Source organism: Malaclemys terrapin, chromosome 11 (genome assembly GCF_027887155.1).
Source record: "Malaclemys terrapin pileata isolate rMalTer1 chromosome 11, rMalTer1.hap1, whole genome shotgun sequence".
Taxonomy (NCBI): domain Eukaryota; kingdom Metazoa; phylum Chordata; order Testudines; family Emydidae; genus Malaclemys; species Malaclemys terrapin.
The window spans coordinates 66,434,567-66,460,420 of NC_071515.1; the positions used below are offsets into that span (position 1 = coordinate 66,434,567).

Here is a 25,854-nt window from a genome sequence, read left to right on the forward strand (position 1 = left end):
CCGAGAATATTGAAGGAATTGGCGCGGGAAATAGCAGGCCCGTTAGCGATAATATTTAATGAATCTGTAAATTCGGGGGTGGTCCCGTTAGACTGGAGAATAGCTAATGTGGTTCCTATTTTCAAGAAAGGGAAAAAAAGTGATCCGGGTAACTACAGGCCTGTTAGTTTAACATCTGTAGTGTGCAAGGTGTTAGAGAAAATTCTGAAAGAGAAACTAGTTGAGGACCTGGAGGTTAGTGGCAATTGCGATAAATTACAACATGGTTTTACGAAGGGCAGATCGTGCCAAACGAATCTGATCTCCTTCTTTGAGAAAGTAACGGACTTATTAGATAAGGGAAATGCGGTGGACCTAATATACCTGGATTTCAGTAAAGCGTTTGATACAGTACCCCATGAGGAACTATTGGTTAAACTGAAAAACATGGGGATCGATATGAAAATCCAGAGGTGGATAAGGAATTGGTTAATGGGGAGAATGCAGCGGGTCGTATTAAAGGGTGAACTATCGGGTTGGAGGGAGGTTACTAGTGGAGTGCCTCAAGGTTCGGTTTTGGGACCCATTTTATTTAATCTATTTATAACTGACCTCGGGACCGATTGCAGGAGTGGGCTGATAAAGTTTGCGGATGATACGAAGGTGGGAGGCGTTGTAAATTCGGAGGAGGATAGGGATATCCTGCAGGGAGACTTGAATGAGCTTGTGAATTGGAGTATCAGAAATAGGATGAAATTTAATAGTAAAAAGTGTAAGGTAATGCATTTGGGGATGACTAATAACAATTTTAGTTACAAGATGGGGACGCATTGGTTAGAAGTAACGGAAGAGGAGAAGGACCTAGGGGTCCTCGTAGACCGCAGGATGACTATGAGTCGACAATGCGACGTGGCGGTGAAAAAAGCCAATGCTGTCTTGGGATGCATTAGGCGAGGTATATCTAGTAGGGATAAGGAGGTCCTGCTCCCGTTGTACAAGGCGCTGGTGAGACCTCACTTGGAGTACTGTGTGCAGTTCTGGTCTCCCATGTTTAAAAAAGATGAACTCAAACTGGAACGGGTGCAGAGAAGGGCCACTAGGATGATCAGAGGAATGGAAAACCTGTCGTATGAAAAGAGACTAGAGGAGCTTGGGTTGTTTAGTCTGACAAAGCGAAGGCTGAGGGGGGATATGATTGCTATCTTTAAATATATTAGAGGGATTAATACAAGGGAGGGAGAAGAATTATTCCAGCTTAGTACTAATGTGGATACGAGAACGAATGGATATAAACTGGCCGTGGGGAAGTTCAGGCTTGAAATTAGACGAAGGTTTTTGACCGTCAGAGGGGTGAAATATTGGAACGGCCTTCTGAGGGAAACGGTGGGGGCGACGGACCTGTCTGGTTTTAAGATTAAGTTAGATAAATTTATGGAGGGAATGGTTTAATGGTAAAACATAGTAGTCAAGGAAAACCAAACAATGGTAGGTAAATCGTATAATGGCTGACAGGGGTCAGGCTGGTGACTCTTGCCTATATGCTCGGGGTCTGACTGATCGCCATTTTTGGGGTCGGGAAGGAATTTTCCTCCAGGGCAGATTGGCCGAGCCTCTGGAGGTTTTTCGCCTTCCTCCGCAGCATGGGGCAGGGATCTCTAGCAGGAGGGTCTCTGCCGATTGAAGTCACCTAAAACAGGATTGGGGACTTCAACAGCAGAGTCCAGGGAAGGGGTAGGGACGGTTTTATGGCCTGCAGCATGCAGGGGGTCAGACTAGATGATCATAATGGTCCCTTCTGACCTTAAAGTCTATGAGTCTATGAGTCTATGAGTGGGCTTTGGATCAGGCCCCAAATCCAAAACCAAAATAACTATTTAAAGATGGTTCCTTTTGAGAAGGCAAAGATTTCCCTCATGAGCTACTCATGATCTTGTGGTTTAAAAAAGAGAAGAATAGAATGATGATCTCCTCCTTGTGACCTCCAAGGTTCTTTGTATGGGTAGTAGGTTGTGCCTGGCATCTTATGTCTACACTGCAATGTAAGACTGGGTTCAGACTTAAGCGTCAGCCCAAACCCACCTTCTGTCTACACACAAATCTCTCAGACTCTGGCTTGGACCCTGAGGGGTTGGAGGGTTTGAGCCCTATTGCTTTGCAGTGTACACTCAGCTTCCCCTGCCCCCTCAATCCCCACTCAGGTCCTGGGAGTCTGCCAAAGTCCAACAATCCCATGGGCCAACTTTCTTTGTCCTCTCTATCAGAAGAATCTCCAGTTGACTTCAGGGAAATGGAAGCAGCCCCCCTTGGTGTGGTGCAGCAGCTCATTGAGACAACATTTAACCCTTCCATTGTCTTCTGAACACCGTCAGAGAGCCTGCTGTGTTTGCAAGGGGGCCTGAACCAAAGAGTCCTTTGCAAAGTAACACTGCTTCATGGTCATGGGCGCACAGCCAGATTTGGGTAAACCTCTGGTGCAAGGCCAGAAAAACAGAGTACCAGGAATAACCATGCATGCCAGCAAACAGCAAAGAAGCTGGCGGTGTTGCTAATTTACTCCACTACTGACCAGTGCAGGGAGTGGATTAAGCGGCTGAAGAATGAGTATAGGAAAACCAGGAACCTGATCTGCACCTCAGGCAACTCGCCAATATCATGCCTGTTTTATGAAGAGTCTGACTGGGTGCTGGGCACCGCACCAAGTGCAGAGCCAATGGTGCTGCATGTTGACCTGGTCAGCCAGGATGGTGACCTGCTGGCCCCAGCATCCAGCATGGGGCATGATGGGAGCTAACAGCAGGTGCTGAGTCAGGACATTGAAGTGACTCTGTTGCTGAAACCAGTCCTAGAGGAGACTTTGGAGAAGCAGCACACCCTGGGCCATACTCAGTGGAGTTGTTTGATACCCTCCCCCACCACCCTCCCCGTCTCCAAGGAACTGCCTGCAGCAAACATGGAAGGGACAGAAGCTGCCCCTGAGACCAGTACGTTTCTGGCTCCATGTTAATATTTATTAATACAGTGAGGGTGGGATTTCCATTCTATGAACCAATGCAAACGTTATTAGAAGCTCCAGCTCCCAGTGTGCAGCTACGAATGGTGGATTGTATGCCACCAGGGGGCATGGCTCCCTCACCTCGTCACCCCCTACCAGGTGCCTTTCAAAATAGCGACTGGGAAATGTAAATAATAAAAACTCCTTGAAAGTAAAGTTTGACTCAAGCAGGCACAGATTTTTTGCTCGGGCAGTCCTATTTCTTAAAAATAATAACCTGACATTGCCAGGCCTGTAAGTACGCCACTCTGTAACCACTCACAGGTGTAACGAGCCATCTGGAAACAGTGAACTGATTGGAGAAGGGGAGGGGGGGAGGAAATACTTTGCCTTTACAAATCTAGTTCACTTCAGTTAAAGGTAGTCCTTGCAGTCCATAGGTGACAAAATCATGGGTGCCAAATTCGACTGAATTTGATTTTTTTTTCCAGAAATGTGGCAGGAGAGAATGGGGAGGAAGGAGGCTGGCTGTGGAGTTCTGTGTGTTTGCATTAAGCCATGAGTAAACTAATGCATCATCCTGTTGATTCCCTCCTGAATTCTGACCCAATTCTGCATGCCGATAGGTGCAAACTTTTCCTGAAGCAGGAACTCCAGTTTGGTAGTCACATTTCAGGGACCTCGGTAGCTGACCAGCCCACGCAACTCATAGATGTGCTGTTCAGTCCCTATACATTTGAATGCTTTGTCTGCGTACACTGCGGGTTTCCCACCAGCAGCTTGGAATAACATCTCCCTCAGGCACCACAAAAACAGCGTTGGCCTCCAAAACATGGAAGGCCTAAAATGATAGAAAAAGCTTTTGCAGCACCGCTCTTGATGGCACTCCCCTTATCCCCAACCCAAAGAGTTCTGCAATGTTTAGAAAACAAAAAACAGCGTTGACTTTTTAACTTACCATTGTCTCTGCACTTCTTTCATTGCGATTAACCCGACTTTGTCTAGGGATTTTCTGTGGTCTGAAGTATCCCTCTCACAATAGACTAAAGTTCAGTTTGGAAAAATAACATGTTATCTGAAATTACACCAGGATTTTTTCTGTGCTCCTGCACTGAGCTATTTGAGACAATAACCCTCTGTGTCTTGTCATATTTCAGGCCTGTCGACTTCTATGGGCTGCAGTACCTCCACAGCTCGCCCACATTGCAGCAGAAACCTGGGCCAACATATACTGCCACAGACCATTCCAAGAGGAAGTGTTTCTGTGATGACCTAATGGTTGAAGTTCTGGAGAGTGCCAGCAAACAGGCTCAGTACCAAAGACAGAGGGACTTACAGCTAGAGTAAAGGCATGGTAAGAGGCAAGGAAAGGCTCAGGCTGGCTGAACAGCTTAAGGATGGGGTTTCAGGGCAGGAGCAGGCATTTGCTTCATGGTTCATGGAACAGGAATGGGGGCCAAGGGAGGTGGACAGAGCTCAGCAGAAAAAAACTGAGAAGTGCTCATGTCATTCATAAGCACATTGCATGGCAACCAACCTCCCACCAATTCCCCAGCACTGAAACCCCACCCCCCACCCCACAAGCACATCATAAAGAACTATTCCCCCTCTTCCCTTGGGCCATGCAAGTCCATAATGTGGGAGCACAAAGCATCACTGACTTCTGCTGCCTGGGTGCATCCAGCTCCAGCAGTGCTAGGCGGACTTTCTAACTCAGCGTACTGATTCAGCGACCCCTACCTGTCATAGATCTAGTCAGGGAGAAATGGTTCACTTCTGGCTTCACAAAGATTGTGAAGAGCTTAGCAAGCCACAGTTGTATGCACAGTGTTGATGATCCTGGAACTCAAACAGGTCTGTAAAGATCTCCAATGGGATTTCAATCTGCCAAAAGTATATTTAGCAACCAGCTGAGAGTATAATTAAACCATCTTTTGCCAGGGCCTCTGAAACCAGGATTCATAAATCAAGGTGGGGGGACTTATGGGGGTCCCCCAGGATAACAGTGGGACAGTAACTCCATTGATGACAATAGCATTTGGTGGGAATAGTGTCCCAGCCTTCCATGAATGCAGACGCCCAAACAATGAAAATCTCTGGTATCGTGAACTTTCCCAGTGTGGTCCACGAAGACCCGCATAGCAGTGGAGTAGAGCCCTTTGGAGTTTTCATGTGCTCTTTGCAGAGGACAAACAAGACCCATCCGTGGCCCCAGCACCGTTTGGAAACCTCATTCTCTCAAAGCCATGAATTACTTCAGGAATATCTTTTATGCCTGCCACCTTGGGGTAAACGACATGCCTAATTGCCTTGGAAACCTCCACCACCACTTTACCTAGAGTCGACTTTCTAACACCTAACGTAGTCCTGTTTGAAATTCACACCCCCTGCAATTCACATCCCTCTAGTCCATGCTGCAGCACAGTGCAGACAAGCTCTTACAGGGCCAGATTCGGTTTTGGGGTTCTGGCAAGTCTTTCTTCTTTCGCTTTTGCACTGACAGAGATGATTCCAGCTCTAATTTCTGGTGCAGAAAATCCATGTCTGTGACTTTTTGTCATCCTAAACAAGCCAACGCATGTGTGTGTGTGTGTGTGTAACCTCACAAAGCCATGTGACCCCTATTTGGTTATTTATTGATCTAGTGCATGGCTTATTTGCCTTCACTGTAAGGCAGACGTTCTTCTAAAGCTCAGTAACCCTGAGATTGTCCCTTTATTGACCACATTAACCAGCAAGGGGCTTCAAGTCCCCTCACCGCAATTTGTTCTGGCAGCTTGTGCCGCCCCAATCGCTCACATTCTCCTATTGGTTTATCAATACAAACATTTTCCCCTCAGAACTTCCTTTACCAGAAAACATTTCACCAGTGTGATGCTGTGGGAGAAAGAACAATTCATTTGCCCATTAGGCCATTTGCTCTATTGATGCAAATTGGTGTAGCTCCACTGATTGCAATAGAGATATGATGATTTACACCAGCTGAGGATTTGGCCCAATTAAGACACACTCCTCCCCATGATCTGCCTTTCTCCTAAAAGTAGCCCTGTTGTCTTAATATTTTGATTAGACAAATGTAGAGAGCTTCCTTCCACCGTTCCTGCCACCTATGCCTGAGCAGGATCCTATGCTGCTACAATGGAGACACCACACGTTACCCTCCCATTAGCGTTCCACTGTTGAAGGGTGGGTGGTTGCTGGTATGAAGCTGTTGCATCTTCTTCTGGCCCCGCTGTCAGAGAGAGAAATAGGGCCAGCCTGGGAGTTGTGGTGGAGCTGGACTGGCAGAAGGTTGTAAGTAAGAAAGAACAGTTGTAACAACATTAGTATCACCGAACAGGCAGAATTATGGAATTGAGCACAATATTGGAAGACTGTGGGCTCTGTCCTGCTGGGCATAGTCCCATTGTCTTCATGTAAAAGATGTTCTTAGGAACCTACGAGCACCATCTTTAACTACCTGGAGGGACAGGGGAAGTCATGGCCCATATGCCTCCTGTATGTACCTGAACAGCTACTCGTCCCCTCTAACCGTTGGCAGTGACCTGCAAGACATTTACACATTTCTCACATTTTCGTCTTCTGTGCAAGTCCTATGTGGAAGGCCCTCCCTGAAATCTGGTGGCTAAAATTTACTGATGTAAACATGGGGTGACCTCACGTGTGTCAGCCCAATGGCATTGCCCTGGGGTAAGTGACAGAAAAATTTGGCCCTTTTGGTCATCTAATTTTTAAAGTGTGCATTTAGTACTAATTCATTTTCTTTTAAAGAACACAGCTGCTATTAATGGTTTAGGTGCCAAGGCTATTCGGCTATTGATTTACTGAGTCTCTTTGTTAATTTGCCTGTCAAAGATCCGGGGCCCACATCCACAAAAGGGAGTAGGTGTTGCAATCCCCACCATCACACTACCTAACTTTTAGGCACCTATTAAATCACTGGAATCCAGAAAGCCTGCGTTAGGTGCCTAGGTTTGGTGTGCAATAGGCACCTGAGATTGGGATGTACAAAAGCCAGCATACTTGGCAGGGAGTTGCCTAAGCTAGCTAATGGGAGAGGTTTATCCTCCGCCCCACTCACCTCAGAGAGTTTGGGGCTTTTTCTGCTTATGAGCTGTAGCCAGGAGCCTTTTGTGATAGTTCAGGTCTTGAACCCAGGCCTGGGAGTCTCCAGAGAGCCACATCCTCCACACAGTGTCTGCTAAAATTTGGGGGGCTGGGAAACTAGTAAGACTATAGCCTCAGCCAAGGCACCACCTATGGGAACTCTGATTGGAGGATCACCCGGCTCCACTGATTGGTCCAACTATGCTCTTTAAGCCAGAAAGAGGCATAGGACATTTGTGGAGCAGCAAGGTGATTCTGATTTCCTGTTGCGGCTGTATTAGATTCTGCTTGTGTCAGCCTCGCCCCTGCTTTTGCTCTTGCTCCATACTTGATCCTTGCCTCTCCTCCAGTTCCTGCCCTTCCCTTATACCTGGCCTCCAATCATCAGTTTCTGGGCTTGACCCCTGGCTCGAGTAACTGGCAGTTGACTCTGGTGCTGATCCTTAGCTTCATGGCCCATCCTGGATGCCTGCTCTGCCCACTAGCCCTAACTCCTGCTCTGACTATTAGGCCAGCCTGCCTACATCTCCTGGAGTCAGATGGCTTAAACCATTTATAATAATAATTAATGGAGATATCCTATCTCCTAGAGCTGGAAGGGACCTTGAAAGGTCATTGAGTCCAGCCCCCTGCCTTCACTAGCAGGACCAAGTACTGATTTTGCCCTAGATCCCTAAGTGGCCCCCTCAAGGATTGAGCTCACAACCCTAGGTTTAGCAGGCCAATGCTCAAACCACTAAGCTATCCCTCCCCTCCGTTTCTCACGAGAATGGTGCCTTCCTAACTTCACACACACCAGCAGAGGAGGCAGCAGCTAGTGGTTGGGGAATTCTTTCAGGGTATTGGAGATGTCAGTTCAATCCTTTCTCTGACTGATGAGAAGGGATTTGCAGAGGGGTTCCTTTCCTCTTAGGCGAGTGCCCTAACCACTGAGATGTGGGTTATTTGATGTGAGAATCTCCTCTGTTGAAGATGTTCCATTGTGTATTAAATAAAGATTAACTAGGCCAGAGAGAGTAATAATGATGCTATAGTCCAATGTTTCAGGACCCTCACCTGAGAGGAGTTCAAATCCTTTCTCCTTGTCAGACAGAAGGGGGAATAAAACTGGGGTCTCCCACATCCTGGGTGAGTCCCCTAGGCTAAGGGTTATAAGTAGGCTTGGCAGAATTTGGTGGTGGTGGTTGTTGTTTTGTTTTTAGTGTTGATGGATAATGTCAATGTTTTGTTTTTAAGCCCTTTTTTATTTTTATCCATTTAAATGTTCACAGTTGCTGGAAATTATGCAGGGCTCAGTCAGTAATTAATGACAGTAGATGTTTATTCAAAAAAGCAACAGAGTCCTGTGGCACCTTTAAGACTAACAGATGTATTGGAGCATAAACTTTCGTGGGTGAATGCCCACTTCATTGGATGCATCCAACGTGCATCTGATGAAGTGGGCATTCACCCACGAAAGCTTATGCTCCAATACATCTGTTAGTCTTAAAGGTGCCACAGGACTCTCTGTTGCTTTTTTACAGATCCAGACTAACACGGCTACCCCTCTGATACTATTCAAAAAATGAAAGCTTTATACACATTAAAACACAATTTGTCATCATCACATGACAAAATATACACAGTAAATATCCTTAAATCAAACTCTGCTAAGTTCTCAAGCGGCATTTTTCTTACTTCATCCATACATTTTAATTATCACTGGAAATATATTTTCTTTGGTTTGTGTGTGTCCAGTGAAATTGACACTTACTTACATTTATCAGTAACAATCTAATTCTCCCAAGCCGAGTTATCAGGTGGGCCCCCTCTAGTTGTTTTGTGTGCTCAGGCCCTGGAGACAAGATAGGCATTGGCCCATCTATCTTCCCTCCGTTTGAGGATCCTTCTGGGCTGAGATAGCTGTCTGGGCACCTGTCTGTGCGTGCCCAGAGGCAGAAACTTAAGGGCCTAGGGGAGTTTTACTGCAAATATTTTGGTGCCCAGCGAGTTGAGGCCCTTGCAGGGTTAAGTGTTAGCTGTGTGGGGATTTTGTGGATCGTAGTACTGCCTAAATCCCTTTGTGGATCCATGGAGCATACAAACCTCAGCAGCCAGGTAAAGAATCTTTTGGACCGAATTCTCAGCAGGCATAAATTGTCATAGTTCTGTTGGTTTCAATGAAGCAGTACCAGTTTACACTAGCAGGGAATTTGGCCCTTTAAATTTATACCCACAGTAAGGCACATCTGTGACTGGGGCACCCAGAACTCATTACAAGCTGAAATGACCCATGTTGCAGTTGCTTTTCCTTGGGTTGTTAACGGCTTGCTTTCAAATGCTGGTTTCCAGCGACATCTTGTGGTTCCCTTTAGGTACTGCAAGCAAACTATTACACTCGCCTCTTTTTATTAGGATTCCTTATACTACAGCAGCTTTATGAAAGTCAGTTTGTCTTTTGCTCTTCTCATGATACTTTTGCCCTTTTAGATGTGGTTGCTGCATCAGACAAATTGGCTCCCATATACTTTTGTGGCTAGGAAGTGAGTAAAAGTCCTAATTTCCCTGTACATGAACCTGAAGAATGACGATATCTCCAACTTGATGTTGGTGGGAACGGCCTTTTCAGTGTGTTTTAGTGTAAGGCAGATTTCCTTAGAGATTGCTTCTTGCATTCTAGAATAGTTGACACACACACACAACATCTTGGTGCATTGGTGAGGTCAAGAACATGATCCCATGTGTGAGCACCAGGAATTAACTTCCCCCAGCGGTTTCCTCATGGCTCACTTGAGGACAGGGCTGCACAGCCAGAGAACTGAGCCAACAGAAGCCATCAGTGACAAACAGTGGCAGCCTTGGAAAAGCAAGTAAACATTGCCACATGGAGGACAAAAGGGTATTTTTAACCTTTGATCCATCAAAAAAATCAATTAACAGGGAGAGAAATGTTAGACTTAGAGATGGTAATAAAGAAAGATGGGGCTTTACAATTTTTCAGAAGTAGAGGATTGTGTTCCTTTAAATGAAACAATATTTTTTTAAAATATAAACAAATGTCTATGTTGATTGGAAAAACTACTAGACAGTAATTTAACCCTCGGAGGCAATATTTATAAAGGACCCCTCCCTCCCACGGGTCTTTTTCCCGAATGTATCTATCACCAATGGTGATTTCTTTATCCCAATAATGCAATGGAAAGGCAGGTATAGAATAAGCAAACAAGGTATTTTATTAAACAAACCACAGAACCATAAAACCACTCGGTAGTTCACACCCTAATATTGGCAGTAATCCAGGACCCCAGAACAAATAAGTGGATAAAGAGAAATTAAATGAGTACATCACCATCTCTGCAGAGACACGCTGGACAGGTAACACCACAGACCACGGATCACAACTGGAACACAGACCACCACTGGAAAATGACAATGACAAGGACCACTTGGAACTTCACACAGGGTCAGGAGGGACACCACACAGGATCAATGGAGGCAGGAACATGATGATAGCAGGGCAGGTAAGTGAAGTCTTCTCCTCTTCTCTCTTGATGATATAGCAAGCATGGCTGCCACTGGGGTGGACAGCATTTGGTGCTGGGCACACCGTTCCTTTATAGTTTCCCATTGCTGGGCAGATTACCCATATTATGTGACTCTTTTCCTGCCACTATTTTCCCTGCCTTAGCTCAAAAAAACCTCGCCAACTAGTCAACAAGAACAGGGGACCAAAATGGAAGGCAAACAACAGCTACGAAAATAAAAATGGTGAACTGGCCCAACATCTAATAGTGCTAGTTTAGGGTTTGATTTGGCCACCTTTAGTCACACTGGGCCCCATACTAGCACTCATTCATGCTCAGTAGGACTTTGTTCCGTGAGTCAATCCGTTGGGACAAGTCATGGAGTAAATTACTACTCAAGGTGAATAAGTCTGAGATACTTTTACTTTAGTGGACAGCGGTGCTACTCAGAGTGAGTAAGGGTGGCAGAATCAGTCCCATGAGGATTTATTCTGTTCTATCCTCTTTAAATTATTCAACCCCCATCACTATGGTATCTGAGCTGGCAATGCTGTTTGCTGTAGTTCATTGTCTAACATGGGATTGCCTTCACATTGCACAGAGAATTCTGTTACATGTATTTTGACACCAAGTGGTTTTTTTTAATGGGTTTCCCATGTATTCACACCAGCTCAGACTGTCTTGCTGGTAGCTACTTCGTCTTCCTTTCCCACTGGCTAATAACTTTCTTGGCACCAACTTTTCAACAGGTGGGATGAAATGTGACTGCTTCATTGCTGACGATGAGGAAAGATTTATGGCAAAAGACATGGTGCTTACAGTTTTTATGGAGACTGCCTGTGTAAAGACATATAATGCGCTATGGCAAGGGTCCCACAAACTCCGAGAGAGCCTCAGAACAGCCTAACAAATGATTGTCCAACTTGTCATGTATATTCTTAAAATCTGGGTGTAAAAACAGGATGTAAGCTGAGATCACTGAAATGGCTCTGTAGCTAAATTTTCCATGACTTTGGACCATAGAATGCTCCATCACTCATCCAGGATTAGATAAGGTATTACAGATTTTAAAAAATAGTTTCCCAGGTGCACCGAACAATGTTTTGCTAGTTGATTAGGCACCATGCTGAGCTGAGTCTCTTCAAGTAGCCATCAGCTCCTTGTCTTTGACTGCAAAAGCATTGTCCAAAATATGACTATAGCTTTTTCACATGAACGTGTCAGCAGATGAAGAAATCTGTCCCAAGGCCTTTCATTGAAGGTGCGCACCCTTTACAGATGGTGTCCAGCCTTTCAGATCCAAATCTTACCTGCTGTATCCGCATTAATGCTTTATATTGCTTTCCTTGAAGTAGCTTTATGTATTGTTACATTTTGGAATATACAAGTAGATGGTAGAAAATCCACTAAGTAGTGGATTTTCTACAGTGGCTCATCCTTACAATACAACAAATACTTTTTCCATTACAACCACTAAATGTTTTAAAGGCTGATGAACTGTAAAAGACCAAATGAAACATTGTAGTGTTGCCTGTTAAACCTATGGAATCAGTCTATTGTTTTGTTTTGTCAACTGGAATGAACCATCCCATTAACTCAAAGGCTGGTTTTTTTATATATGTTTCTAGATGAACCACTAAAGTTGACTGATGACTGTCCGTGATATATTAAGAATGGAACAACAGCATTCCTTGGGGTGGGAGAACAGATGTATTTCAGCAGAAGTGGAAGTTGGTACCTAAGGGATCCATCTGTGAGTAGTTAAGAAGAATATTGATAAATTTTTGTGTTTATTTGGGAACAGGAAAAATTGTTGGTCAACTTTAACTGGTATCCAAAGGAATTGCAATTTCACTAACAAGTGATTGTCTCCTAAGACAAGTAATCACTTTGTGCTGGACTGCAAGGTGATGTAACCCCAAATGCTAATGGAAGCTTTTGACACATCAGGGCAAATTAATCCCTGGTGTAACTGCAACACTAAGGATAAATGTGGGCAGGTCTCCCTCTACAGGTGTGGACTGTCTGTGTATGCTTTTCTTCTCTGAGGTCATCATGTTGCGCTCTGACACTGATCAGAGAACAGGACAAGTAGTAGGTTTGGGTGAATATTTCCACATGTAGCTAAATTTAGGCCCAAACTAAAGATGCTTTCTGTATCTCCCTCTTAATTTATTATTTTGTCTTTATTCACGCAAAATTGACAGTGAAATACTCATTCATTTACAAGGTCCCAACTAAAAGCAGAGGCAGTTATTAACCTGTACCAAAAGAGGGGGTGGGAACAGAACTCTAACCTCACAATTAGCTATCATGTCTCTTGTAGGAACTCTCATTCTAGGACGGACCAAAATATCTCATGCCCTTTGCTTTTTAAAGCATTCTTTCAGAGACGGCATGTGTCTTCCTTTGTGTTTGAAGAGCAAACATTCTAGCCTGTTATATTTCTCATTGTCCTTCCATTGTTCAGTGTTTGGGTGACATGTATGTTAAAAAACATTTCATCTCTCAGCTGGATCTCAGTCTGAATTTGAAATTCTGCATAAGCACTATGCCTCACTGCAGTAACTTCATATTTATTAGTCGCACTTTCAGGGGAGAGTTGATCTCTATCCTGGCCTATTTAGGCTACCTGCTGTGTGTAGTTCCTTACCTAGGTTTATAGCCAACATATTTTTCTTCTTCATATTATGTTTGCAGTGTCAGTATCAGCATCAGCGGGGGGACTTTAAAACATTGCTCCATTTCCGCAACTGCTGTAACTGCTTCTAACTTGCTAGTAATGCTACAATATAACCCTAGATACCGCATGATAGAAGTGCCTTTGTCGGTCTTTTCACGGCTGTTCCACTTTAATGCAGCAGGTAGCAGCGCCATCCCATTTCACGCAATGCACATGTGACCTCCCTCAGATCTTGCTTGTTAAAGGCAAACACTGCTCTACTTCTGCCTTCTAATAATCATCTCTTTACTTGTATTCATCAGTCAAATTTATTTCTTTTAGCGATACCGTGACATTATTTACACGGATGTTAGACATTTTGGGGGCCCTAGTACAATTGTCCCTGGCTATCACTGTGGTATTGTATTCCCTTGAGCAAGGCAGCCAAGTCACAATTTGCTACCAACTAGTTAGAAGGTCTGTGTTTAAATCCTTTGGGGAAATCCTTTATTTCAACCTTGTGAGCCCCATTCAGCTCGTTCCGTCTCCTCCAACCTCTTTTCAGATGGAACAGCTGTACTCTGTCAACACAAACACTCCCGCTCACTCTTTCCTTCTAGTCAGGATCCTTTCTGAGTGGCTTACTAACCAGTGACAAGTGGGGAAAACATTGACAAAAGTCTCTTCGGGAAGTTGTGCTTCAACTTGACTTCCTCGTCTGTATCTGGCTGCTTGTTAGAATCTCTGCAGACAGCCCTGGACAGAATGAGGTTCCAGGGGAATTTGGGTGAGTCTCTTTGCTGGGCCTACAGTCCAGAGAGAGCTCATTCTACTAGTGCTGTGGTCTCTGGAGATGCCAGAGAACAATAATTCATATTATTCACAGCATAGCAGCGGTACGACCTGCTTACGTACAGCCTACCAAAGTGTAGCTCAGAATTATGCCAGTCAACCGGTCACAAAATCAATAATGAACAGACAAGAAGAGGTCAGACTCTTGGACCCCATGTACTGAATATCTCCAGCTGTGTGTGTGCCCTGCTACAACATCATCAATGTTCATGACACCTCACCTTCATGCCATCCATGAAAAGGCCCTCAGAAAGGGACACAGAAGTAGCATGCAGGTTCTGTTTAATATTATGGAGGAAACTTTTCTATCTAGTAAGCTGGATGGGTTAAATCTAGGGATGGAAGAAACTTATGGAATTCAGGATTCTACAAAACTCTCAGACTAAAGTTGTGTCTACGTAGTTATATATAGGTCTTGGCTGAACCCCTTCCCAAGTGATGCAAATTAAACCATAGAAAGACCCTCTTCTGCTGGAATAAGAGTATCCGCATGGAGATTTTTCCTTCTCCCCATTCTCTTCTCCTTCATTTCACAATCTCACCTAAGTAGAACATGACCCCAATAATGTCTAAGTAAAAAATATCAAACCTCGCAGGATTTGAGTGAGTTTGAAATTTAGGGGAACCCAGTTTGCCCATCCATAGACAATCCTTACCTTGGCTCCTGAGCATGAACAGCTATTGGTCTAACATGCCACAGAGTCCTTGGGAATGGCAAGACTCAGATGATACTACTACTACTGGAAGAATCTTTAGCATATCTTCTTTGGGAATTACATTCTAAACCCAACACTTAACCAGGTTAGTGAACCAACTAGACAGCTGTATCAGTCATTTAGCTCATTAGGCAGTAGAGATAGAAATGCTTTGAAGACAGGATTCGTAATGCACAGAAATGCCAACTAGTTCTTACTCAATGCCACCAGTAATCAGAAGGAATGACTTACCCCATTATTGCTTTGCAGTTGAACGTGTCCCGCTTTAATTCCTTTTTGAGGTATCCTCTTTGGCTTCCATATGAAATATCCATCCAGTGTTCTGTGTTGCTGTTCTTCCCCAGCATTGTTGAGGCCTCTGTTTCACATCAGCTAATCAGTATGGGGCGAAGTAAGTGCCTGAGCAAGTAACTTTTGAAGAGTGCACCTACAGATTGTCACTGCGTTAACGGGTCTACTGCTGAGCCACAGGAAGAGAAGGGAAGAAGGAGGCTGCACAACCTGCTTCTCCTAGTCATGGTTTCCTGCTGAAAATGATTATGAATAAGCTTCATTACTTGATTAACTTCACAGCTTCATACAAGCGAAAAGAACCAGGGAGAACGCAACTGTAGGTCTGGTGTCTCCTAGTTAAAGCCACTGACAGCTTTACTTGATGTACGTTGCTGTGAATCATTTCTGGGAGCTTGGTGGTGTCAAGCCTTAGAAGAATAAGATAGCTGGAAATAGAGTTGATGATGACAGAGCCAAAGTCTGGATTATCAGGGTCTGATCGTCTGCTGGTGTAAATCAGTGTGGCTCCATTATGCTCAGTGGAGCCGGACACTGACAAAAGGTTTGTATTTAAATACAGGTTTGTATTTAACAATGTGCAAAGCTGTATGGTCAGTTTTTAATGCCAACTTTCCTAAAAGAATGAACGTTAAACCCATTCCATCCCAGCACAACAAAGTTGATTTAAGAGTCCGAGGTTGAGGCAAATGTATTATTCCCTTATATTTGTTTGCCTGAATGCTTTGGGCCCAAACCTGTGTGGTATTGGACCCCTTCAACTTCCATTGAAACCAATGGGAATGAATCATCACTTTGCAGGACTGGGCCCCTTGAAAGAAGGGACTTAGGCTTTGTTTACTGTTCCATTTGCCCTGTGGATTTGAGCAGTGATATTTCACAGATGAAGATTAAAAATGATCTCCAGGTTTTCACCTTCAGAAAATGCATTTTTATTTCTGACCAGTTTTTCCATACAGAGAAGTCTCGCTCTTTCACCTAGAGAGAGAGACACTTAATTACTGAGAACACCGAGAACTTAATTGGAAGGGTTTTCTAATGGATAGGCTCAGAAAACTTTTGGCACTTCCAAAAACCAGGGGCTACGCACAGCACTAACTGCTACATATTTTACCTGCAAAATATGATTTCTGTAATAATGGCATTTGCCACCTTGATTGGCCATCCTCAGAATGCGTCCCAATAGCAGCCACAAAGGATATAATTTGGCAGGTATTTTTGGCTAGTTAAGTGATGTCACTGACTTTGTATGAAGGTTGCAGCATAGAAAAATTCTATTGTGGTATCACAACTTCAGGGGTAAACTTTTCTGTATTAAAACTTACCAGAGCATCATAGGAACATGGTAGGCGTCAACATGCCCATGCTGGGCTTTTTCAGTTCCTGCCAATGTCTATCTGAAAGAAAAGCCAGGACATATCTGCACAGGCCTGCTTGCAATGAAAAATCTAGCTGTGACTAGAGATGAGCCCAAACCAAAGCACTAGTTCTAAGTATCCCTAAACTTTGGGTATGTGGACTGGGGAGGTTTGACATCCAGATCCAAACTGTGTGGTTCGATCCCCTCTATGTATAGCTACAGGTAAACAGCCATCTAGTACTCAGGTTTCAGAGTAGCAGCTGTGTTAGTCTGTATCCACAAAAAGAACAGGAGTACTTGTGGCACCTTAGAGACTAACAAATTTATTAGAGCATAAGCTTTCGTGGACTACAGCCCACTTCTTCGGATGCACACAGAGTGGAATAAATATTGAGGAGATATATATACACACATACAGAGAGCATAAACAGGTGGGAGTTGTCTTACCAACTCTGAGAGGCCAATTAAGTAAGAGAAAAAAAACTTTTGAAGTGATAATCAAGCTAGCCCAGTACAGACAGTTTGATAAGAAGTGTGAGAATACTTACAAGGGGTGATAGATTCAATGTTTGTAATGGCTCAGCCATTCCCAGTCCTTATTCAATCCTGAGTTGATTGTGTCTAGTTTGCATATCAATTCCAGCTCAGCAGTCTCTCGTTGGAGTCTGTTTTTGAACTTTTTCTGTTGTAATATAGCCACCCGCAGGTCTGTCATTGAATGACCAGACAGGTTAAAGTGTTCTCCCACTGGTTTTTGAGTATTATGATTCCTGATGTCAGATTTGTGTCCATTAATTCTTTTGCGGAGAGACTGTCCGGTTTGGCCAATGTACATGGCAGAGGGGCATTGCTGGCACATGATGGCATATATCACATTGGTAGATATGCAGGTGAACGAGCCCCTGATGGTATGGCTGATGTGATTAGGTCCTATGATGATGTCACTTGAATAGATATGTGGACAGAGTTGGCATCGGGCTTTGTTACAAGGATAGGTTCCTGGGTCAGTGGTTTTGTTCAGTGATGTGTGGTTGCTGGTGAGTATTTGCTTTAGGTTGGGGGGTTGTCTGTAAGCGAGGACAGGTCTGTCTCCCAAGATCTGTGAGAGTAAAGGATCATCTTTCAGGATAGGTTGTAGATCTCTGATGATGCGCTGGAGAGGTTTTAGTTGGGGGCTGAAGGTGACAGCTAGTGGTTGAAGGTGACAGCTAGTGGTGTTCTGTTATTTTCTTTGTTGGGCCTGTCTTGTAGGAGGTGACTTCTGGGTACTCGTCTGGCTCTGTCAATCTGTTTTTTCACTTCAGCAGGTGGGTTTTGTAGTTTTAAGAATGCTTGATAGAGATCTTGTAGGTGCTTGTCTCTATCTGAGGGATTGGAGCAAACGCGGTTATATCTTAGAGCTTGGCTGTAGACAATGGATCGTGTGGTGTGTCCTGGATGGAAGCTGGAGGCATGTAGGTAAGTGTAGCGGTCAGTAGGTTTCCGGTATAGGGTGGTATTTATGTGACCATCGCTTATTAGCACAGTAGTGTCCAGGAAATGGACCGCTTGTGTGGATTGATCTAGGCTGAGGTTGATGGTGGGATGGAAATTATTGAAATCATGGTGAAATTCCTCAAGGGCTTCTTTTCCATGGGTCCAGATGATGAAGATGTCATCAATGTAGCGCAAGTAGAGTAGGGGCGTTAGGGGACGAGAGCTGAGGAAGCGTTGTTCTAAGTCAGCCATAAAAATGTTGGCAGCCATCTAGTACTGTACCACAAGATGGAGCAATTACAATGCTATATGTCAGGCAGCTTGTTAAATGAATCTCTGGTCCATGAGGCACAGAGGAGCTGTTTTCATTTGTCTCTAGCTGCTAATGATCCCAGAATCATTAGTAGGCTTAATTGCTTCTCCCCCGACACCTGGACCCAAGATCGACGTAGTCCACATAGGGGTAAAACCCACCACCACATCCCCTTGTGCGAGCGTGTAGTTCTAGTAAGAATAAAGGGCCATGTCTGCACTACAGCTGATGTCGGCATACACTCTCTAGTGTACCATGCCCTAGTTCTGACCGGACGTCCACACTGCAAAGAAAAATCTGCGGCACGGAGTGTCCGAGCCTGAGTCAATTGACTTGGGCTCATGGGGCCCAGGCTGCGGGACTACAAATAGCAGTGGAGATGTTCCTGCTCGGGCTGGAGCTTGAGCTCCGAAAGCCAGTGAGGAGGGAGGTTCTTGGAGCCCAGGCTCCAGCCTGAGCGGAAACATCTACACTGCTGTTTTTAGCCCCACAGCCTGATTCCTCCCTCCCCCTCTTCCCCCGAGTCAATGGACTGGGCTCTGAAAGTGAACAAAAGGGTGCTGGGGGAGCAGCCCCACTGTCTGTAAGCTCAGCCACTCCCTCCCCACTGCTTTGCACCTTGTGCAGCCATCCACACCCGAACAGACTGCATGCCAAACAGGAGTACAATGCAAACCTGCATGTCCCCTGTGCACAGGAGGGAGTAACTCCACAGCAGGAAATCAGGCCCTCGGTGGCTGGCAATCAGCAGCTCATGCCCTCACAGTGTAAGGTAGGTTTGGTGACACACTTAGTACATGTTTTTATAGAGTGCTCGTGCTGATGGCCTGCTAGGTGAACCAAGCAGCACATGGGCTCAATTTCAGGGAGCTCCGCAAGTTCTTTGGGAGTTCTCATCTATATTTGTCAAGTATGTCATTGCTCATATACACTATGACACCATTGGCCAACGAATATCTCCATACAGCTCTCCGCTGACATCCAACGGCCCATTCCATTGTCCGAGGATGCCATTCAACAAGTGATGTGCACAGTTGACAGTCCCAGCAGAGAGATGAAGGACTGAATGAGCACAGAGCCTTTTTCTCCTCCCTCAGAGATGATCCCTCCAGTTCAGGGGTGAGACATGATGGTGGGCAGTGTGGCGAATACTGCTTTGCCACTGCTGCTTTCATTCAACTGGGTATTTTAGGATAGGAAGCTGTGTATTTGACTCCTTCCCTGGGAACAGGACTTTCAGGGAGAAGCTGCTATCTCTTTCAATGGACTCCCTCTAAGTAAATAAATAACAATATCCCAGGAAGGCAAAAAGAAGATACCCTGGCCCAGTCCCACCCCTCTCCTGTCACCTGCCCCACTCATTCACATTATCTCCTGTTGGCCTCATCCCAGTCTTTCTTCCCATCCCCTGTTTTCACTTATCTTCCCTTTCTTAGGTAATATATTGAGCTATACCTATCTCATAGAACTAGAAGGGACCTTGAAAGGTCATTGAGTCCAGCCCCCTGCCTTCACTAGCAGGACCAAGTACTGATTTTTGCCCCAGATCCCTAAGTGGCCCCCTGAAGGATTGAACTCACAACGCTGGGTTTAGCAGGCCAATGCTCAAACCACTGAGCTATCCCTCCCCTTTTTACTCCTCCTTCCCTTCTTCCTCTCTCTACCTTCTTCTCTCTTTTGCCTCAGTCTTTTTCTCCATCTACCTTTCTCCCCAGCAACTGTATGGTTAAAGGTTTTATAAGTTACGGAGGCACGCATAGTGGAGGCCTGAAAGCCCAGATCCTCAAAATTACCTAACTCCCATGCCCTATCAAGGAGAGAATTAAAAGGAAGAGGCTGGTAGTTGAGAGTGGCGATGAATAGAGAAGACATGATAGAGCTACACAAAGTAATGAATGGTAGAGAGAAAGTGAATCACGTACTCCTGCTTCTCCATGAAACACAAATAAGGGGACATCCAAAGAAACGGAAAGGCAATACATTCAAGCCAAATAAAAGGATACACTTTTTACCCAGCATGTAATTGACCTAAGAAACTTACTGCCACTGGATATTACTGAAGATTAGTAGGATTCAAAAAAGATGTAGACATTATAATGAGAACATCCCACACTTACATTAGCTAGAATAATGTATTATTTTAATTTTGAATAAGGGTTATAAACCTTCATTCTTCAGGTCATAAGCCAACCACTGACTGCTGGGGGCTGGAAGGAAATCTTTTCTAGGTGTTGATCACTGCAGTTTCTTGCTTCTTCTGCTGAAGCATCTGTTACCAGCCATTGTCTGATAGAGGATGCTGGACTAGATGGACCACTGTAATTTGTAAGGCAACTCCTATTCTCCTGTGTTCACCTCTTGCTGACACACTCAGGGGGGGAAGGAATTTTCCCCAGGTCAGATTGCCAGTGACCTGGTAGGGGTTTTGCCTTCCGCTGCAGCAGGGGGTGCAGGTTTCTTGCCAGGATTATCAAGGTATATTTTACTTAAATTCCCTGCTTTTATGGGGGCTTTGGGCACTGGTGCACCTCAGTCCCTCCTATTCTCTGCCTGCAGCACATAATAGTCTGGCCTCTTGTGGGCTGTAATACTTTGGTTTAATTTCAGTTGTTGAGTTTAGTGTGTGGTTGCTGGTTGGTGGCCTATGATATGCAGGAGATCAGACTAGATGATCTGTTGGTCCCTTCTGACCTTAAACTCTATGACCTCCCCTCCCCCAGGTATCACTCAGCATTTGTCTCTTTCTGCTTCCCAGGCTCCAAGTCTGGGCTTCTTTACAGACCACTTCCCTATCGCTTGGAGACTTGGGTTCCTCATGGCTGAGTGTATGGAGATGTGGCCATCCTCCTTTTACCACCTGCACTGCAGGGTGGACTCCTGGAACACATGCTCTTCGAGCTGGTTGCTTTCATGCAGCTAGTTGCATGTTGCTGCTTGTGCTTCAGGGATGAGTTTTTGGAGCATATTTTTCACCCTGGATGCCTCTATGAGGAAAAGGCTGCCCTCGCTATGGAGCTCAGGCTCATCTTGGTTGGCCACAAACAGAGGTGATTGACCTGCCATTGCTGCCCTTACTCCAGGAATGGGATCAGAGAACACAGGGACTTCCCTGGCTTTCCCTCATAGCAATTCCCTTCTGCTGCCTTTCCTCTGGGGATGGTCTACTGGAGTACAGATGTGCTTGACAACCTCCCTGGATGGACTCCCAGAGCACAGACTTGTAGATGCCTGGACGGTATCCTGGCTCAGCGATGAGTTGGGATATTATCCAAAGATTGTGTAGGTTTGCAGAACAGCATTAATTGCTGCCTTTGCGGTACCTGCCCTGTGGATAAAATAAGAGACTTCAGCCTCAAGGGCTGTCAAACTGGTGACATCATTAAGGTGCTTGCCCTACTCCTAGTCCGGCATGGAACCTGCTGCCACGCCTTCCTCCGAGGGCTCCACTGTGACTGGCAACTGTTTTATGTCCACCAGAGAGGTCTCCTCTGAGCTGCTTATCTTCTACTGGGACATCCTCAGGACCTGGAAACTTGTCCTCTCTGAAACCAGGGCCGGCTCTAACTTTTTTGCAGCCCCAGGCAAAAATAAAGAGCACTATCTCGCCGTAACACCTCCCCCCCCCCCCGAGCGCTGCGCTGCCGAAACCCCTGCCCCTCCCCCGAGTGCCGCTCCGGGTCGGGCCACTGAACCCCCTGCCCCCCCCAAGCACTGCGCTGCCCAAACCCCGAGCGCCACACCGCCCAAACCCCGAGCGCCGCGCTGCCCAAACCCCCGCCCCCCCTCCCCCAAGCGCCGCGCTGGGTCGGGCCACCGAAACCCCTGCCCCCCCAAGCACTGCGCCGCCACCGCGCCGGGGCGCCCAAACCCCAAGCGCTGCGCCGCGCCAACCCCCGCCCCTCCCAGTGCCACACCACAGAAGCCCCCTTCCTCCCCGTGCCATGCCGCTGAAACAAAAACAGACAAACAAAAAACCTCGAGCGCTGCCCCACCGAACCAAAAAAAAACCCCGAGTGCCCCCCCCAGCCCAAGATTGGCTGCCCCTTCCCAGGTGCCGCCCCAAGCACGTGCTTGGTTGGCTGGTGCCTGGAGCTGGCCCTGGCTGAAACCCTGCTGCAAATCCACGTTTTCCTGGGCCGGGAGAGACCCCTCAATGCTCAGGAGGTTGGTCCCAGCTGGTATTGCTGCCTGACTAAGGTAAGGAGGTCATGCCTAGTGGCTTGTACAGGAGTCAAGCCTACTGGTCAGAGCAGGAGTCAGGCCCAATGGTTACAACAGGAGTCAGCAGCCAAGAATCAGAGCCCAGGGTCAGAACTAGAGTCAGAGGGTGATGCCAGAACTGAAGCCAGGAATCAGAGCTGAGGGTCAGAGCCGGGTTACCTGGAGTCAGGTATGAGGTAGGGGCAAGGCTGGAACAAGGCGGGAGCTATTGCAGCTGTGGGCAAATGCTTTGAATAGCTGCTGAGGTGCTGCTGGTGGACTTAAGAGCTGGTCTGCTGACTCTTCCCACCAATCAGATGACATAGCCAATCAGGCAGCTTACTTCAGGGCAGCTGTGCTTGTTGGGTTGCCCAGAGACTGACTCTGCTGCAGGCCCTAATTCCTGACAGGTGTCGCTGGGTGACCTCCTCGACTGTGGCTGGTGGGACTGCCCACCTCTTGTCTCCCCTGCCTTGTGCTCCAGGAGGTGAAGGACACCCTGTCTCCTCCCTCTCTTGCATATCTCCTCTGAGGAGGAAACTCAACAGGGAGGTTTTCTGCTATGGTGGAGCCATTGTCTGTTCTGGGGTCATTCCATGTCTCCAGGCAGAGGTCCTCCAGGCAGCATCCATGGATTCTTTGGGCTCCTTAGCAGAGCAGTGACCAGTGTCCGGGGTTCTCTGCTCAGTGTCCCCAATGCATTCCCTTGTTTCACACCTTGGATCCCATTTCTGTTTTATCACTGGTTGACCCCTTGTTTAGCTGGTTCATGGCTTTGTGGCCCTCCCACATTTGAAGGAGTGGGCCTGTGATGGACTCCACCCACCCTTCCAAGATTTCGGATAGGCTGGTGAAAGCACTACGGCACAGATCCTGCATCCCTGAAGTCAACAGGAGCTCTGCTGCTGACTTCAGTGGTGCAGGATCAGGCCCTAACTGCACCAACGCCCCCATTCAGCAGAGCACTTGAGTATGTAGCTAAATTTAAGCATTGAGTAATCCCATCCCGATTCAGCAAAACCCTTCAGCACGTGCTTAATCTTAATTGGCTTAACTGACTTCAGTGCCACATAAACACTGTGCTTTAGTGCTTTGCAGACTAGGGATGGGATTACTAAAGTGCATAAAATTAAGCATGTGTTTAAGTGCTTTGCTGAGTGGGAGTTCAAGGGCCCATGAGTTGAGATACAGATCATCTCCAGAGGGGGGCTGAATGGGAGCAAAGGGCTCGCAGGATTGGGCCCTAAAAGCGGAAGAAAAGAAAATGCCTAAGATGCGCATTGAAATGATTTGTCATTTAGTATATTTGTGGACAAATTCACTGTTGTCAGTAATTTTCATCCTGACTCAACAGCTCACAATTGTTACCCCGCGTTAGTCAAGTTGTTTATCTACGCGGCAGCATTTTGCTAGAGAAGAGAATGGAATTACATTGCAGTCACATAGAGCAGCTACTTAATCAGACCACAGATGTCCAGTCAGTTTGAAGTCACCAAAGATAATAGGGGTAACCGTTGGGCAGAAGCAGCAAAGCAATGCACATTTTCACACTGGTAAAGTGGTAACTTTTTTTATTTTAAGAATGTGATAGAAAAGTGACAATCAGCATCAATAAAGAAAGTTTGCCCTACATGGCATTCTATTTATAGATCGCTTAGGAGATGAAAGCATTCACCTGTGACTGGTTTATTACTATCCCCAGCCACCCCAAAATGAAACATCACATACAGCAGTTTCTTCTTTATTGCTTTACTATGCACTCACTCGTGTGGTGTGAAATGCTGGAACTAATGTCAGCGGCAAGGGCTGGGTTTTCTTTGCCATGCGGCTACAAAGCCAGCCTGTAAAGTTTATTGACTCGGGAAACTTAAAGACACTTTAACGGAGCTCTCCCCAATCCCCACAAATACTGTGTATTGCTGCAGAGAAGGAACAGTTTTCATGGATGTGTTGGTTGGTCATAAAGTCCTAAATGACCTGGGTCCTGCCTGCCTTAGAGACCAACTCTCTTCCCATGACATACTGCCACAGTAGCCAGCGGAGGCGCTCTAGGTAGATCTCCCTTGTTATCAAAGAGACCAGGGCTGCCATGGGGGGGTTCTCTGTGACAACTGTAGGCTCTAGAACATTCTACCCGCTGCATCCAAAATAGTCCACACTTGACCTTCCAGGAATGCTGTAAAATTCTTTGACCCAGGCTTTTGGAGAAGGATGAGGGTATGTTCCTGTGAAGGATGGAGGCTAAAGGGCTTCTCCATTTTGATTAATCGGCTGTCTGAGGTAAATTGGCTTATTGACTGCTGTTTGCTAGTGGGGTTCATTTATCTGTATAGTAGTATTTATGTCTGCTGCGTGGTTATCGTTGGTATTATAAGTTTAATTATCATTAAAATGCTCAGAGCTTCTATATGGACTTTTATTACATCTACAATAAATTAGATAAATAAATGCATATGCAGCCTCCACTAAAATTAAGCTTCTACAACTGAGTCTGACTCGATGTGCTTTCCTTGTAAATGCACTTCACTAGAAAACATTTCGAAACCTTTAATTTTCTTAAAGTAAAAAAGACACCAGGAGGTAGATTTTCTAAGAACCAAGCATGGAGTTATCTGACAAATGCAGTCAGCATTAATAGGATTTATGTGGATAACTCCCCCACACTACAGTGGGAAATGTAGCCCGGAAAGCATATTTCCTTTCAAATGCCACTCTAATCCTATTTTCAGCCTTTATTTTATTAACTCCATATTATTTATTGTGCCGCATCCATGCTGGGAAAGAATCTATATGATAGCTACATTTGACCAGACTGTAAGGGTGTCTTTACCCCCAGTCCTGCTTTTATTTACGTTTCTCTGAGGAAATCACTTCAGTTTGATAAGCTCTCTGCTAATCAGTATTGGTGTTATTGCATTGCAGTAGCATAGCATCCACAGTCCTCAAGTAGGGTCCGAGCTTTGTACTAGAGACTGTATAAACACGCTGTAAGAGACAGGATGTGTGTTCTAAAGGCCCTAGGGTGACCAGATGTCCCGATTTTTATAGGGACAGTCCCGATTTTTGGGTCTTTGTCTTATATAGGCTCCTATTACCCCCTACCCCCTGTCCCGATTTTTCACACTTGCTGTCTGGTCACCCTAAAAGGCCTGCACATACACAGTGCAACATCACTGCACACCTGCAACATCTCCACACAAACATCACGGCACTGACCAGGCCCATTGTGACACTGTGTCTTTTTCATGCCGTAGAGATACAATGCTCCGCAAACCGTCCTAGACTGATGAATAGCACCTTCCTTCCCAGGCTTACAGATTTTACAGAGAATTATTAACTTGTGATTTTACAGCTCTTTGATTTATATGATAGAAAATTATGGGACTGGATAGTTCAGGGGGCC

The 25,854-nt window shown here is 45.7% G+C and overlaps 1 protein-coding gene across 1 annotated transcript in view; it reads left to right on the top strand.

Moving 5' to 3' along the window:
- Nucleotides 1–12,299: 12,299 nt before the first annotated feature.
- The window catches only part of MARCO (macrophage receptor with collagenous structure), a 55,340-nt gene continuing 41,785 nt past the window's right edge, over nucleotides 12,300–25,854 (top strand). The window contains exon 1 of the mRNA XM_054044372.1: nucleotides 12,300–12,334. The gene's annotated coding sequence lies outside the window, so the exon portion shown is untranslated. The remainder of the gene's footprint in view (nucleotides 12,335–25,854) is intronic.